An 18,804-nucleotide genomic window follows, 5' to 3' on the forward strand; every position below is an offset into this window, starting at 1 on the left:
GTGGGGCAAGTGAAGAAACAAAAGATAGGTCCAGAGGAGGTATAAATGGTTACAACGGAATAGCAGAGTGGGAAGGAGACATAGAAAATCTGACCTAGAGGAGTAGGTTACTGCGGCTCAGGAATGTGGCAGAAGGAAAACAGGTACCCCACTACATGTGACCCAGTACATATAGCCCAGCACATGGAATCCCCACCCCAAGCATCAGCACTCACTATTAGTTTAAGAATTGGTTAATCTGTTTTATTTTGGGGGGCTGAGGAAGGAACATTAGCCTGGGCAGCAGGAGAATGCCATGCCCTTGTTCAGTTAGTGCCTTGGGCAGGTGGGGTTTAACATGTTGACATGTCAATAAGACATGCAAAAATCAAAACTGTGTACATCAAACTTTTCATTTTGCTACTTTCAAAATGGACATTTGCTGGACCAAAATATGTCTGCTACAGGTCACATGACTCATAGGATTGGCCATCTGCTCTGGAAGCTTCCAACAGGAGTTACAAGAACAAACGAACTCCCCTCTCATCCTTGTGGAACCTCACACCCCATTGTAAGGACATTAGAATCATGAAACCAGGGGATTCGCAGAGATTGAAACTCATAGCTCCTGCAGAGGCGTTAACAGACCCATCTTACACCTAGGACTGTCCAGGTCCAATTCAAAGAAAGACCATTGAGGGGAAAATGGATATCACTTGCATCTTGATAAGATTACACCTCCAGTGGAGCCACAGGCTCTGCCCAGGAATTGGCTCCCTGAAATAAGATCCTTAACATGGATGGTGAATGTTTCAGAGGCTGATGACCGGGGTATTATAAGCCATAAAACAAAAGCCAGACCCAGACACCAGTTAACCATTCCTCCTGAAATTATTGTGGAGGAAGGAGATCACATGACTCGAGTGACCATCTTGAAACCTCTGTATTCAGCTGAGAACTGGGAAACAAGCAGTCTGCTGATTTAACACCAACCAGAAAGAACTCCAGCAGGTCCTCTGGCTGAGCAAGCAACCAGCCACCATCGCTCAACTCCTCAAAGCCGTTTTATTATTTTAAAAACATTCAACCATCAACCCGCCAAGCAGTCTATGTGCAGAAACCTCATTGTACTGCACTGCCATTCACCCTAAAGGACTTTCCTACTGCTGTCTCCAACCAAGGACTCACCGGAGCTGAACCATTCCACCAAGGAATATCCCTCTGGATTTTGACCTTCTGAACTCCAGAAATCATGTCCATAATTTTCGGGTCGGTGAGCGGGGGAGGGGCATGCTTGCCGACACGTAAAATGACACGCGGGGACGTCGGGCGTGTGTCCCAGCATCACCACGCGCCATTCAGATTTTCAGTTCCGCGGGCGAGCACCGGAGCCGGCTACACGCCTGCCGAACTGTCAGAGGCCTAGTAAGGCCATTTAAATATCAATTAAAACAATAAACTGAGCTGCCCACCCAACCTTAACATTGGCGGGGGGGCAGGCAAAGAGCCCAGGCGGCCTTCGCATTTATCATGGAACCTCATCCACGGGCGGGGTGAGGTTTCATGTAGGTGTTTAAAGTTTTATAAAAATTTTCAATAACATTCATAGACATGTCCCAGCTCATGTGACACTTTCACAAGAGGGGACATGTCTTAAATTTTTTTTCTTTATCAAAATTTTCATAACTTAAACTAATCTCTCTGAGATAGCTCTGTGCCTCAGGGAGATTTCTGCACCCTTTTGCGTGCATGCATGAAAAAGCGCGCTCCCCGACTCAGGCAAAACCCCCCACCCCACCCCGGCTGCACAGGTAGCACTCAGCGCTTCCGGGCGTGTGTCACGCAAAATGGCGGCGTGCCCACCTGCGCCCACTCCCACCCAACCTCCCCAACGGGGAGAAAATTCTCCCCCATGTAAACTAATATTCCTTTCTGTGGATCTTTTACTGTTGTTCTCCACAGTTGTAAAACTCTCTCTTTTCTATTCCCCTTACTGTATGTTTGTGTGTGTGTGTGTGTGTATGTGTGTGTGTGAGGTTGCAAACATCCCCTTGCCCCAGTCAGGTTTAAATGTGTGAAATAAACTAAACTTCTGAGTTAAACATAAAGAAAGCTTGCTGCAAGTAACAATGCCATCTGGAAAACGTACTTATGGCAATGCAGCACACCTTTAATGCTACACCGAACTTGTCAAGGTCAGTGATCTGCAAGTAGTGGCCCTTTAACATTTCATTTGTGGCTCCCAAATTTTTTCAGTTGGATCTCATTAACATGCGAAACACCAAAAAAATTATTAAGCCAAGAAAAGTAAGAGCCATGTTTTTATTGTGAGAATAAAGGGCGAATCATTAGGCTGTACTTTACAGGTTTCAATGATGATTTTAACTAAAAATATCATTGTGCGCTAAATGGCCCTATTCAAGTGGTATAACCACACCATGTTTATAGTTAATGCTTTTGCTTCGAGGAATAGGTTTTATGGTTGTGACTGTTACTGTTTCTAATATAACTGAGATGATAAATTTTCTGAATGTGCCTTTTAGAAGATATTTTCATATCATGAGAACCAATAGCCAAAGATATTGCCTTTGTTCCACAAGTCGTAAGTCAAAGTTTGTTTTTAAAATGACTTTGCTGACAAAATTACAGTAAAGAAAACGCAATATTTCAGAATTAGGTCAATTTTAATTTAGGATTTGTTTCTATTGATGCATGAATTCAGCGCATGTAGTTTATTTATTATCTATAAAAATTATGCGTTCTCCCAGAGGCACTTGGCGATGTGCCAAGCATTTGGTTTCTGAAAAGTTTGTTGACCCCTGGTCTGGATTATGTATTCTTCTTATCTTTCTGTTTCAGGTACTGGCTGACCTGCTACAGATTTCATGCATTTTTGGACCACTTTTATGATTTTGCTTTTTGAAGTTGTTCTTTTTCATTGTTCAAGCTATTATGTTAATTCAAACTAATTGTTTTAATTTTTTGTTATAAACTCAAATGTGGTTTTTTTAGGCTAGAATTTCCATTCCACTACCAGTGCAAATGATAATCCTACAGTTGGAGGCAGGATCATGGGTAATGGAGATGAACAATGAGCTAACTGAATAGGAGAACAGGCTTGAGGGGTTAAATGGCCTACTCCTTTTCCTATGTTTCCAATGACACTGTCCCTGCCCTCCAAGCTTGTACTGGTGTTCAGCAGCAAAATGGATGGGCTCAAATTAGAAGGACAACCATCCAAGATGCAATCAGTTGCGGAGCAAGGTGGGTGATTCTTAATGAATAATAGCTAAATGTATATTTCTTCTCATTGGAAGGTTTTATGGTGCAGTGGCTGACTGCATCCCTGACTATGAGCCAGTAGCTCTGGGCTCGACTTCATAAACTGGATGCAAGCAAACAGGTTGGTCATCAACCTGCAAATCCTTCCAATGCACAGTAAGAGCTCGAGATCCCCCTGGTCAGCCATGCTTGCTGTAGAGTAGTTCCTCTTCAAGCCAGAGCCTCTGGCTTCAGGCTAGTGACCTGTTCCAGGAAAAACAAGCTACGGAAACAGATATAAGCGTGTACTTTGACTGCCTCATGCATCTCCAGATGCGGGAAGCCTTCCAAGTCTTCCTTTTCTTCCATTGGCACTCCTGGCCATACCATATTGAAGCTGACAGCCAACATTAACCGGGGTCTATGCTCACCAGGATGAGTGGGTACAAAGTGCACTGTGCAACCAATCCAATGCAAGACCCATCAAATCTGATGAGACAACCTTGCGTTTTTTCCGATGTTGCTGCCCAAGAAACCTGTGGGGGTGGGGAGTGGGTGTTAAAGGGATGCCATTCAGCCCAACATACCTGTGCTGTATTTCTGAAAGAGCCATCCAATTAGTCCCACTTCCCTGCTCTTCTCTGTAGCCCCATAATTATTCCTTTCTCAAGTATAAAACTAATTCCTTTTTGGACTCACTCCTTTTCAGACAACTCACTGCATAAAAAATAATTCTCCTCAGCTCCCCCACGCCCTCCCACCCCCTCCCCTTCCCCCCACCACAAACACCCTGGGCAGAATTTTTCACTCGGCGTGTGGGCACGTGTCCAACACACTCGAGCGTAAAATAGCGCGCGATGACGTCGGGCGAGCGTCTCAACGTCTTCGCGCACTCGTGCGGCATTTCGGTCGGCAGGCTCACACTAAACTCGGAAGCGCGCCGGCCAACATTTAAGAGGGTTATAAAGCCCATAGGTGCCGCAATTAGCTTGGATTTTTCACTGCCCGTCCAACCTTACGTTTGGCGGGCGGGCGAATTGGTCAGGCGGCCTTTGCATTTTTCAGGAAACGTCATCCAAGGGCAGGATGAGGTTTCCGTCATTAAATTTAAAAAAATACAGAAATTTCATGCTGTATTTGTTCAGGTGACTGTTTTTGATGCGTGGACATCAAAACCTGTTTTTATCGGATTTGAATTCATCGGCTCCCTGAGGCAGAGAGAGAGGCAGCTCTCTGCCTTCAGGGTGCTTCCCTGTGAGAACTCCCCCGCGCCCGCGCTGACTTTAGTGCCAGCTCTCCTCCCGCCCCCACCTCGGCAGCGCTGAGCATTTCAGCGCGCCTTTCGTGTTGGCTGGCCGTTAATTGGCCAGCCGGCGTGTAATCGCGGTCGGGGGCCAATCACGGGCAGGGGGCCATTTCCCAGCCACTCCCAGGCCCGCCAACCACGCCTGCCCACTGACCTCAAAGTTCTGGCCCCTGGTTCTATTGACTTCAGGCGCATGGGCTGTGCTATTTTCATTCTTCCACTATTTCATCACAGACGCAGAACAGGACAAAAATAAAATCCAAAATATAGGCAGCTGCTTACTTTAAAAATATAAAGACTATTACATTCGTACAAGGTGATTATCCAGCAGCCTAGGAGAGGAACTGGGAGACGTTTCCAGTACATGCCGATTAGGTGACTGGCAGGCAGTGCTAGGCAGAATGGACAGACATGCCCTAAGATCACCGCTAATTTCCTTGTGTGGTGGTGCTTGAGGTTATTTTTGGCAATAAACCTGCTTTTTACCTAATTACTGTCATGCATTGAATCAAAACCAGACCTAGAAGTTTGACATATAAGGTCAGAAATGCCAATCAAACAGACTAATTAAGGTGTGGATTTAAGAAAAATAAACCTATATGCCACCTTCCAGCCTTATTTGTGTGCCCCCCCCTTTAATCTTGCCACACAATCGTGCCAAGTTGTCCCCTTCATTGTCTACAATTTCTCAAAAGCAAAGCAGACACTAAAGAAGGCCGATTTCTCCTTCAAATGGACGTCCATTTCTTTCTATGTCTTTAACGTTGGAGCTGAATCCTTCAGCCGGGTTTCTGACTATTTCCAAAGAAGAGTCGTATTGGACCCGAAACGTTAACACTGTTTCCCTCTCCACGTGTGCAGCCAGGCCTGCTGAGCTTTTCCAGCATTTTCTGTTTTTTATTCCCGCCTACCTGCTGTAGTAATCCCAACAAAGCAGCGGAGGAGCCACTCAGAAAGCGGGAACAGCTCTACGGTGCCAAGAGTTTTCTCTCCACCTCAGAGGAGTAACTTTCATTTATATAGTGCCTTTCACAAGCCTCGGGGCCTCTCAGATGCATTACAGCCAATGACGTCCTTTCTGAAGTGCAGTCACTGTTGTAACATCCCAGCTAATTTGCACCCAGCATGGTCCCACAAATAAAGATGAGTTAATGACTAGACCATCTGTTCTAGTGATGGTGATTGAGGGGCAAACATTGTCCAGGGCATAGGGAGATGCACCCTCCTGCTATTTTTTGAGATACTGCTGTAGGATCTTTAAGGTCAAGCTGAAAGAGCAGGTGCTGGAGTTTTAGGGACACAGAACAGGATTTGGGGAGCTCAAGACATGACCATAGTAATGAGCATTCCTATTTGCCCCATGCCAGATAGATCCTGTAGGCAACACCTGCAGTACTGTGTGCAGTTTTGATCTGCTTATTTAAGGAAGGACATGCCTTAGAGGGAGGGCAACGAAGTTTCACTAATTCCTGGTATGAGGGGATTGTCCTATGAGGAGAGATTGAGTAGATTAGGTTTATATTCCCAGGAGTTTAGAAAAATGAGAAGTGACCTAACTCAAACATATAAAATTCTTGGCTGAGAAACTGTTTGCCCTGGCTGGGGAATCTAGTTTAGAATAACAGTCTCAGAATAAGTCATTTAGGACTGAGGTGAAGAGAAATTTCTTCACTCAAAATTTTTGCAATTCTTTACCCTGGAGAGCTGTGGAAACTCAGTGTGAGTATATTCATGACGGATGTCAATAGATTTTTGGGTACTAAGGGAATTAAGGGTTATGGGGATAGTGCAGTGTGGTAAAGTAAGGCACCCTGCCCCTTTAAGAGAATGCAAGTGTACTAATCATGTGACAGCATTGATGAATCACTGTATAGTGCAGGCAAATGGGAACTGTAAGTCTAGTTCTGGAGGTTTCTGATTGAGCACATATGATCTGGTGCTCTGCCTTGCATCTCAATAAACCATCACTGTTTATTCTTACATCGGTCTCTCCCCATTATTGATTGCAAGCAGCAATTGAGGAGAACATAGGAAGGAATGCAGTTAGAGTTCGGTTGGCAAACAAACCCATTTACCCAAGGCATAAAAGTGGCAACGAGGGTAAAGAACAAAAGAAAATACATTTCAACACAGGTGAACAAAGCATTGGAAGGAGCATCCGCACTTAGCTTATAAAATAGGTGACAGCTGGCAATTGGAGCAGAAAGCAGTGCTGCAGAATTGCGATCATGATCCCGCCAAAACTCAAAAAGAGTGTGAAATCCAGCAGAGAAAAGCCTACAGCTGCAGACACAGAGTTAACCAAAGCAAAATGGTGACTGCTCTTAAAGCGGCAATGCATTTAAAAGGGTAAATACATGAAAAATGGCTATGGACAGATAATTATAAGAGACCCCAGAGAGAGAGCAACTCCGCAGTAAGCCAAACACCTAAATTCAACGTTACCTGGAAAGCCTACCCAAAGTGCAGTCCCCTTGCAGCTGTTTACAATGCCGCAGTTTGGGTGTGTCGATCCATTCAATCCTATTGCAGATGACTGGTCTCAGTATGTTGAACACCAAGCATTCTTTATTACCGCTCACAACATCGCAGGGAGGAGAAGGAGAGGGTGATTCTTTTGTCCTCATGTGGGGCCAAATGTACGGGCTGATCCGCAGCCTTACATCACCTCGCGCCCCAAAGGCTTTTGACAAGTTAATAAAAATTATACAGAGCCACAAAGCTGAGGACATACACGGGTGAAGAAATAAGACGGAAAGGGTTATGTCAAGTCTCGGTGATGTATGGAGATCAATCTGAAAGGCTTCCCTTGTTAGTGGTAGCTGGAGAGGGCCCCAGCTTAATAGGCCGCAATTGGCTCGAAAAGATTAAATTGAAATGGGCTGAAATTTTTCAAATTACAATTAAAGGCTTACAGGGCTTGTTGTAAAAGTATGCTTCCGCTTTCAACAACGAGTTAGGAAGGGTTTGAGGGCTATAGGCCAATATCCATGTAGACCCAAACGCAACCCCCAGATTTATAAGAGCCAGAACAGTCCCTTCTGCTCTACGGGACAAAGTTGAAACCAAACTGGACAGACTGGAAAAATTGGGCATCCTACAACCAGTGCAATTTTCTGAGTGGGTGGCACCCATCGTACCTGTACTGAAGCAGGACCAAAGTGTGCGTTTATGCAGTGACTATAAGATAACTGTCACTAAGGTGGCCAAACTTGATAGATACCCGATACCCAAGATTGAGGAATTATATTTGAGGTTGGCAGGGGGCATCATATATTCAAAATTAGACATGAGCCATGCCTACCAGCAGGTAGAATTGGAAAAGGACTCTAGGGAATTTGTCACCATTAATACGCACCGAGGATTGTATCAATACACACATCTACCCTTTGGGGTCTCCTCGGTGTGTGCTATTTTCCAAAGAACGATGGAAAAATTGCTCCAAGGATTGTCCCATGTTATCATTTATTTGGATGACGTATTGGTCACAGGACTGACCGACGATGAACACTTAGCAAATCTAGCAGAGGTGCTCAAACGCTTCCCACAAGAGGGGGAATGTTTAAAATGGGAGAAGTGTCTGTTACAAGCTAAGGAGGTAGTTTACTTGGGCCATGAGGTCGACGCACAGGGCCTGCATCCTGTGGAAGAAAAAGTTCAGGCCATTCGTGAGGCACCTGCCCCAAGAAATACCACAGAGCTTAAGGCCTTCTTAGGCCTGGTAAACTACTCCGGCCTATTCCTCCCAACCTCTCGACTGTGCCAGCCCCATTGTACAGCCCACTTAAGAAGAACCAGAAATGGAGTTGGCAATCCCCACGGCACTTCCTTCCTGCCACTTTTCTGACTTGATTAAATGAGTTCGTTGGCCAATCGAACTCATTTACCCAAGACATAAAATGCAGGAAAGTGGAGTTGAGTTAGAAGATGAGCCTTGATTCTGTTGAAAGGGCAGAGTTCTCACTCAATTTCAACCCATTAGCTCCTCAGGCATTCAATGGGTTTTCATCACAGACCAAGTAAATACCTACAATTGTGTGCAAGAAGTCTAACCCCTAATCCTAACAATCTTTCAAGTGAGACTCTAAACCGAGGTGCTGTCTGCACTCTCAGGCAGTCGTAAAAGATCCCAAGGTACTTTTTCGAAGTAAAACAGGGGCCTTATCCCCAATCTCCCTTATAATATTTATCCCTCAGTTAACATCACGTAGAAAGATCACCTGGGCATTATCACATGGCTGTTAATGGGAGCTTGCTGTGCTTAACATAGTTGCCTTGTTTCCTGGCCTGACAACCATGGCTACACCTCAAAAGTACTTAACTGTCCGTAAAGCACTGTGGTCACCATATAAATGCAAGTCTTTCTTTTTATATAAGTACAATATAAATGCAGGAAACAATGGAAACACTCAACAGATCAGGCGGCATCTGTGCAGAGAGAGACAGAATGAAAGCGCCAGTTTTAACATAGTCCACTCATCAGGAAGCTGACATGATCGGGTGTGACTCTGATGCTATAGCCTGCCCGAGTTTATTCTCTATTCATTCAATGCAGGCTAACAATAGATGGCGAGTGAAGCTCATGGGGCCTGGGTTTTCCAGCTCCTCCCCCCCACGGATCTTCCGGTCCCACCGAAATCAATGGGAATTTGGATGGCCCACCGCAGGGAAAACTGCCGCGACAGGGCACCAAAAATCCCGGCCATGGGATTCCCACCCAGCCAGATGGGTTAAAACTGCCCCGGTCAGGCCGATGACCTTTCACAGGTCGCTTTCAAAAAATAGATAGTGCAGCCCCACTCTTTCCTTCAATGGCCTCTTTAAGAGTGGCGAGAGTTAGAGAGTGACAGGGTAAACAACGCTGGGAACTGTGGCAGGTGAGGCCAGGGGTTGCCTATATCAAAATCGAGCTGGGGTGATACACAACCCTTTCGCCCATAACTTCCCAGCCGGGCCCAGCACTGACCGATATTTGCTCTGTGCTTAACAAATGCTGACTATGAAAATGTTTTTTTTAAAATGAATGGAGAGAAAACCCACGCATTGTGTAGATTGTGCTTTCTTGGTTTGAGCTCCCCGCAGGCAATACTCCACAGCAGGAGCGCGTGTTTGAAAAATCAATCCTGGAACTTTCTTTCTTTTCCCAATTAGCCCAAGAACTTGTTTTACCCCACCCCTTGCCGCATCACCATGGAAACTGAGTGTCCATGTGGTAAACTTCAAAGGCTGACAGTTAGTCCCTCAGTTGGTTGAGAAAGGAAAGGAGAGCTGGCAAAGCGAGAAATGAAGAGAAAGTGTTGCTCCTTGTTTAAATCATCTGCAATATGGGTTAATATAGCATCATTGGAACACAGAGGGACATCTCCTTACATTAGTTGAGATGTAGAGAGACAGCAACGATTTTGACGGTGAGAGGCAGTAGGCAATGCCATTGGCTGATAGGGGCTCCAGATGCACAGGGCTATATAACAAAGCAGAGAAACAGAACTTTATGTGGAAGTGTAAAGATGCAAATGCATTAAAGTGCAATTGTTTCCAATACATTGCTGTTATATTTGTAATGTCCTTGAAATAAAGATTAAGATGTTTATATCAGCCAGTTTTATGCCCAGGTAGTGGGTTGAAAATTTATCCCATAATTTTGGTTAAAAAAAAGTCCACCAGTGATAATACCTAGATCCTTTTCAACAGTTTTAAACATTGATCCCTTTACAGCATGAATATATTCTGAGTGGATCCTAGCTATGTGCATCAACCTGCATTCATCTTGGTTACATACCGATTGCCATTATCTAGCTCATTTCCTCAGCACTTCAAAATCCTTTCTCAGAAGATTATATTCCTGTACAGTCATGGTACGGGCACAAATTTTAGTATCTTGCAAACTTACTGGCCATACGTGCGCCTGTGAAGGCAAATGGGGCCTCCATTTAATGCCTCATATGAAAGATGCCACCCCTGGCAAGTGGCACACTCCCTGGAATGTCAGCCTGGATGCAGTGCTCAAGTCCTTGGAGTGGGGCTTGAACCCACAGCCTCTTGTATGTGTAATTGTTTTACACCTGGGACCATCATATCTGACTCAACAGATGGACTTGTTTATCAGAGCTGCAGCTCTACTTCATCCTGGAGGTGGGTGAATTAGATGAGTCAGGTACTCAGAGGTCAACCTGTTACCTTTTGAAAACCTGCCATGATTAACTGATCTTTCAATACGGCAAATGTGTTGCAGGGGCCGCTTTGGCTGTAAGCAGGGTCCATCTACTTTCATTCCATCTTAAATCAAAGGGAACAGGAGTTTGTAATCCAGGCTGGGAGCAATTAATTCTTCAATACGCTTCCTGTTGTACTGTTGACAGGCGGAGAGTGAAGAGAATTCTCTATGGATTGTCATTCAAGCATCGAGGAAGAAAACATTACCTTTATCATCATATCACATCCCAAAGCACTTCATAAAAAAAACTGAAACACCATCAGAGTGCAATCAGTATTTTTTTGAGTGAGTAAATATACCAGGCAACTTGCTCGGAGGCCCCAGAAACAGCACATGAGATGAATGGCCAGTTTATCAGCCTTTGGTGGTCAGTGAAAAAAATGTTGGTTGACACCTACCTGTTCATTTTAACATAGCCCTTTTAGATCTTTAACATCTACCCAAGCAAACAGATTGGGACTTGATGTAACCAATAGGATGACTCTTCCAACCGTGCCTTAAACAAAGCGTTTCTGTAAAAGATATAGCATGCCATTGACTTCTCTAAGCCTCTCACCCCACACAAGGGGCTGAAGATCAGCCTCACTTACAGAAAACAGGCTCTGAGTTCATCTTTAACACAACAGATGCACAATCAGTCATTTTGCCTTACTGGGCACCGACAGTCAGGATCCAGCTATTCAATTCAAGCACAAACATCTCCTGGAATTGCCTTGCATGATATTTCATTACCAGCTTCTTTTTTGAGCCCAACAACAGTTACTTAGATTTGTTTGACATTGATCATTTCTGGAAAATTTTCATCAACTATAACTGATTCAAATTGAAGAGTCTTGATTGAAGCCTTCAGAGAGATAGACTAGGTCCCATCTGTGGGTAATGAGAAAAGGAAAAGAACCATTACATAGGAATAGTTTGCTTTACATAATAGTTGCAATTATTAATTATTTTGTGGTAGTTAACCAAGTTTAATAATGACTGTGAAATCAATGTTGTGAATATTATCATTCACTAGCTAATCCCTCTTGAAGCTCTACTACCTTCATCCTGCTCAATCATTTTTTTACCAACCATTTGCCCAGATTTTGTGGTGGTAATGATCACAATAGTGTCAACGTTCACCACCATTACTCTGCTAAAGCAAATTCTGGAGTCTACACATGTATTGTGCCATGCCCAGTAGAGGCATGTCATATTCATAACTTTTAAAGTATGAACTTTACTCAGTGTGGAACCTTTTGGAAATTACGTTTCTTTTAAAAATGAACAATATGTGCTGCAAAAGATGGCCAACGAGGGTCATCTAACCTGGTCTGTGAATTCATAGCTCCATACTGTCTCGCAGGACAAATAGATATGTTCCAGACTAAGAGGTGTCAATGACCTATCTCCGGAACTCATCCAAAAGACATTCCTGAACTCAATGACCAACCCCCACTCCCCCAACCCCCTAGGGTGAATGCCTTCAAACAATAACCCAGGTTGTGGCTAATAAACCCAAAACCAACCATATTTGGAAAAGGGAACTGTGAGAAGCTACATGGTAGGGCAGCCATGTTGATCCCCCTTTTAATCTTTAAGTACAATCTGCAGAAAGACACACCAGCAGCAGAAAAGGTTGTATCTATACCTTAAGAACTGGTGACTGTAACATCGTAAGGCCTCCAAGCCTATTCTTTTTCCAGTTCACCCATACAGCAAACTGACTTACTGGTAACGGGACTACAAATAATGAACTTTGTGACCTGCAGAAAGTCCATCTCTTTGAGAGAATCCTGAAACAGCTTTGGTATATGAATTCAGCTATTGAATTTGTTACAAGTTTAAGGACAGCAGTGCTTCATCAGTCTCTTCTTTATTGAACTGAATGTATCATGGCTGTCCCCAGACATTCCCTCATGGCAGAGGTCACATGACTATGGCAAGCAGGTAGTATACTTAGTAATGATTGCATTTTAAAACCCAAACAGAATTCACCTAAACTACACTTCAGAAGTGAACACATTTTCTTCATCAGGCCTGCAACGTGTATTTTCCAGAACGAGCAATCATGTAGGTTATGAAATATTCCTTTTGTTTATAACTTATAAAAGTGCACTATTATCTTTAACAGTACTCTCCTTGAGTGTGTTTGTGTGTGTGACTGTGTGAGTGAGTGCCAAGGTGTTAGATTTTCAGGGTGAGCGTATGAATCAATGGTCCTCTTTATTTAAACCCATGTAAAGCATGCTGCTGGTTATTCAAATTGTCCACACACTCAGGCGTTAAACACACAAGCATATACACCTTCCTCTCAAAAGCTTACCAATTACGAGCAGTAGGGAAGGGAACAGGAATTGCAATAGCTCTCTCTCACCCTGCCCGTTACAGAATTGGGAGCTGCATCCAAGATCAGAACCATTGGACTAAATGAGCTGAACTTAACCTTAAAAGAATAAATTGGAAGCAGGGGGGAAGCTTAATAGCGAAACTGTTTACTTTAAATAAAACGACTACAGCAGCAGGCTTCACATATAATAATGCTAGGCAGTAGAATGTTCAACTTTAACATGAAATTATTTGTAGAACGAGAGGATTTAACTTGGCATAAGCTAACAACCTTAAAAATTGGACAGCTAAGAGTAGTAGCTAAACAAGTGGAGCTTAGTATAAATCTAAAGGTGAAGAAGCCAAGGAGCTAAAAGCGCTGGTTGGGCATTTTTCCCTCAGCCCAGAACTGGAACAGGCGGAAAACATGGAACCTGAAGCACACCAAGCTACCTTGGCAAAAATTCACCTGGAAGAGTGGAGGCTGGAATTAGGATTCTGAGAAAAAGAAATTGAGAGGCAGGAAAGAAGGGAGGCCAGAGGGATGGCCTTTTATAGGGAAAGGTTTGAGAAGGAGTTGCAGGCACAAAAAAACAGTAAAGTGAGACTGATTGAATTAGCTGAAGAAATTATCTTGACGTAGCGGAGAACCTGTTGGTAATCCAAGTGACCCTATTTCAGAGCCAAACTTTGATTTCTTAAAGTATTCCCTGTTAGTGCCGAAATTTAATGAAGCTGGCTTTGAAGCATTCTTCATAGCATTTGAGAAGCTTGCAAGTAGGTTAAAGTAGCCTGAAGAAATTTGGAGTCTGCTGATGCAGGGTCATCTAACTGGAAAAGCCCACGAGATTTATTCCATGTTGCCTGATGAGAGCTCTTCAAACTATGAACAAACAAAAAGTGCTTATGAGTTAGTACCAGAGGCACGCCACCAGAGATTTAGGGAGGCTCACAGAAAACCCACTTAAACCTTCCCCAAATTTGAAAGAATTAAACAAATCGCTGTTGACCAGTGGATGCGAGTACTCAAAGTTGACCATGCTTACAAAAGATTAATAGGGATAATCCCATTGGAGGAGTTCAAAATTGCCTCCCCATACAGCCTTAAAGCTCATGTAGAGGAGAAAAGAATTTCAAAAGCCTCAATCATAAGCCCTGTCCGGGCATTACAGAAAGATCAGGGAAGTGCATGGCACTCAGCGCCATTACCAATGCATGCCCTTTTGGCAAAGGGTTGTGTTCATCCTGTGGCCTCGTGCCCCAAATTACTTCACGCTTTACCTCATGTTTTGAACTTGCATTGGGCCAAATTTGAACCACAACAGTCCAGCCTTCAAAGATTTTTGCAGTTGAATAATTTACAAGTATGGATCAATTGTGGGCTCGGTGAGAGACTTTCTTCTGCATTTGCCTGTATCTGACATAAATTTGGAAATCTTACTGTTATAACACAGGTTTCTCAATCCTCAGTGGCTCATTAAAAATAATATTAAGGTATGAAATCCCTGCTCTCTAAACAATTGTCCTATGTTTCACTCCTAAAAATATGTGTGGTTAGCACATATTTGTTGTCAAAACAACCTTTATAATCATAAACAGGACGAGCTAATCACATGTTTGCTGGCAGCATTACGTTAAGTACATGTCTGGACAGTAGGGGTTTTGTGGGAGAGAGGAGAATGAATTATTATTCACTGGGTGGCATGGAGGAAGATGAGGTTCAAGGCCTGATTACCCCAGTGGAATTTAATTGCATGAATATGACTCACTTGAAGGCTTTTGAAGTTACTTCTGCCTATCCCCACCCTGCACTCTGCCCGCAAAATGCTAAACTGAAGGGGTGCCCAGCACATTGAGAGCTAACATTTCTTTAAAAAGGGTCATCTTGATAGTTAGCCCTGAACCAACCTATCAGAGGTGAGATTTAGAGAGAGCGAGAATAAGATAAAGGAAGAAAGGAAGAAAGAAAAAGTGAAAGAAAGAAAGAGGTGAATTTATATAGCACCTTTCATGACTTCAGGACATCAAATAACTTTACAGGCAGTTAAGTACTTTTGAACTGTAGTCACCGCTGGAATGCAGAAAATGCACCAGTTAATTTGTGAACGTCAAGCTCCCACAAAGAGCAAAGTGATACTTTTTAAAAATTCATTCATGGGATATGGGCTTCACTGGCTAGGCCAGCATATATTGCACATCCCTGATTGCCCATGAGAAAGTGGTGGTAAGCTGCCTTCTTGAACCGCTGCAGTCCATGTGGTGTAGGTACACCCACAGTGCTGTTAGGAAGGGAGCTCCAGGAATTTGACCCAGTGAAGGAACAGCGATATATTTCCAAGTCAGGATGGTGAGTAGCTTGAAGGGGAACTTCCAGGTGGTGGTGCTCCCATGTGCCTGCTGCCCTTGTCCTTCTAGATGGTAGTGGTGGTGGATTTGGTAGGTACGTTCCAGCAGTGCATCTTGTAGATGGTGCACCCTGCTGCCACTGTGCGTCGGTGGTGAAGGGAGTGAATGTTTGTAGATGGGGGCCTGGCACCTTGACCTCCCTCTAGAAGCCCCTTCTCCTCAGGGGTTCAGGTAGGGGCCCTGGGCACTCATAGGGAGGAGGACTAGCTGCTGGAGACTCCGGGGCCATCCACCCAGGTGACTCCGAGAGTGACCAGCTGATCCCAACCCCCTCTGCCTGTGACCTCATCACCTCCAGTTGTCCAGGCCAAGGTGGGTGCACCTGCCCCACAGCAGGACAGACAAAGCACGTTGGTGCCCTCCAGGTCTCAACCCTCTAGAGGACGCCCGCCAAAGTCATCAGAGACAACAGGGCATAGCAGCCAACAGGCCGCCTCCAACTCCACTGCGGATGTCGGGGATGCACCAAGATGTAGCGATAGGGTTAAAAAAAGCAAGAAACTTTGTCATCACTTCTGGGTTACAAGTGTTCAATCACTATTTATATCATGCAGCTTTGTAAATACATTTGCTGTTTATGAGAATGGCCTCATCAATTGAAAGCTCTCATTTGTGCTCTCTTATTGTGAGGGTGAGCAATGCTCCCATTCAGTGAACGCCTCCCTTTGTGAGCCTGACATTCATGTGATGTGTAGCTGAGTCATGACTAGTCGACCCTTGTGTTATGTCAGGGAGATGTGTCAAACTCTTTACCGGAGGTGTATGCACAATGCATTAGTAACTCTACCCCTTACACAACAACATGGAGTTAGGCGTCTCAATAGGCTTGGAGGATGAGCTGTAATTGTTTCTCATAATGAGGTGGCTGTCTTCACTGGTAGTGCCAAAGCACAAGATCTGCAGCCATGATGGTCTCTCCAAACACACACGTATCTCATTGATGCTAAAAGTTTCTTACTAAGGTGGCAACAACTCCATCAAGTCCTTTGATGCAGCATCTGCGCTGTTGTGCCAAATTTCACTTCCCAGAGTGCACAGATACAGGGTTCACCACTGACCTTGCCAAAGATTAGGGCCTGGTGAATCATGAGGGTTGAAGGGGCAAGTCCGAATGCTGAACTTGTTCTCAATGTTACTGGTTGTAAAGGCCTTTCAGTTCACTGGCACTAAGGAACAGAAGGAATGTGGCTATCTCCTGTTGTCTGCACCTTACTCCTCCTGGAATCTTGTGGCTATCAGTGTGGTATGGGCACATCTCCCACTTGTGCTTCTTTGGTGGCATCCTCACGTGGAAGTTGACCCACATCGCCCTCTTCAGGTTCCTGCCATCCCTGCTCTTCATCGTTTGAGGAGCTCTCAGCCTCTTCCATGTCTTCCTCTGGTAAGGGATCCCCCCTTTGAATTGCCAGGTAGTGAAAGGCATATCAGACAATGATGATGCGGGACACCCTCTGTGGAGAGAAATGCAGAGCCCACCTGAGCGGTCCAAATATCAGAAGTGCATCTTCAGGATGCCAATGGTCTGCTCGATGATGGATCGTGTTGAACTATGCGCCACATTGTATCTCTCCTCAGAGGCACTCTGAAGATGATGCATGGATGTCATGAGCCATCGTTTGAGTGGATACCCCTTATCCTCAAGCAGCCAGCCCTGTAATCACTGAGGGCCTTTGAATATGTGAGGCACCTGGGAGTAACTCAGGGTGTATGAGTTATGGGAACTCCCAGGGTACCCGGTACAAACGTGCATGATGTGTTTCTGATGATCATACAACAGTTGAACGTTCAGGGAGTGGAATCCGTTCCTGTTAATGAACATCAGGGGCTGTGCCATGGAGCCCTTAAAGCCGCATGCGTGCAATCGATTGCACCCTGTACTCTAGGGAAACCTGAGATAGCTGTAAACCCTAGGAATCTAGCAGCCTGGCTAGCTCCATCGAGTGTAAACTTCACGTAATGATGAGCCTTACAGTAGAGGGCATCTGTCACCTCCTTGATACATTTATGTGTTGAGGACTGTGAGATGCTGCATAGGTTCCCTGGGGATCCCTGGAATGATCCACAGGCAAAAAAATAGAGCACAGCGGTGAGCTTCAGGGTACTCCCAGCCCATGGGGCATTAGATTCTCCCACAGAATGTGGCAGATATGATCCACCACAACTCTTGGCAAGCACAGAGGAGTGCAGCATTGTCTTTCACTCATCTCCAGGTAGGAACGTCTTCTTCGGTAGACCCGTCATCATGCAAGTCACCTCCGTGGGATGTGTCTAACCTCCTCATCCTCTGGGACTTGCTGGGGCTCCCCTGGATCATGGGCCTCAGGCCAGGCCTCCACTTGAGGCTGCGCCAGGCAGCCCTTCTCCTCAATCAGTTCACTGCCATCGAGAAGGCAGCATTGAGCACAGGTTCCATTATTCAATCCTTCTTCTCCCTGGTGGACTGATAGATGCAACAGATTAATGAATGCTGGGCAAATATAGTAGGCCTGTGACTCACAAACAGAAAGCCACTGTGATGCCCTAGAGCTGCATCTGCACTGCCACCCTATCTCTGATACAGCCTTGTAGCTGAGGCGCTAACTCACAGTCCGAGGTCACCAAGATGCCAACCCACATCACAATCCCCAGAGGCTGAAAGAGGTTTGGACACATACATGAAATGTGCCACCTTACCAAAGGCACTCCCAGTATACCAGATCAGACAATCTCTGACCCAGGATACTGATTAAGCTCAACATGCACTACAGCAATGACTGGATGCCCTTTGGCCTGTTATCCATGCCAACTAGAGAAAGTGCACTAGAGGCTTTCATTGATGATCTGGCAGATATGCCACAACTCTGCTTCCTTCACAGTCACCTGCATTTACCATTCTCCCATTCCTCTCTGTTAATGCTCAAATGGGCCTACTGTATTGTGAAGCCAGTGACTCCTGCAGCCTCTCGTTAAACACCCCAAAAGGCAGTGGCTCCAATTGCACCTCCTCAAGGAAGTCTTCCTCTTTTCTCTCAGCTCTGACTCTATTTCAATGTTATGGCTTTAAGCAGCTTGAGGGTGCCCCCTGAAAGGACCCCCTTAGTCCATCCGTGGGCTCCTCCCTCACTGCCTCAGACTCCTCCCGTGCAGATCCTTTTACTGTTTCGATTTTAAACTGCGCAATAACTTCAGGGTTTCAAAATGATGGTGCTACATTTTTATTTTGAGACCAGCTTTGACCCTCCTCCTGTCAGTGCTCGAGTCCCTCCAATCTGCCTGGAACCTCACAATGTGCAAGTAGAGCTCCCTCCAGATATTCTGCAGCCTGCAGTAACCCTGGATCCCATTGTCATTG

This window comes from Cetorhinus maximus, chromosome 14, assembly GCF_964194155.1.
Source record: "Cetorhinus maximus chromosome 14, sCetMax3.hap1.1, whole genome shotgun sequence".
NCBI classification, from domain to species: domain Eukaryota; kingdom Metazoa; phylum Chordata; class Chondrichthyes; order Lamniformes; family Cetorhinidae; genus Cetorhinus; species Cetorhinus maximus.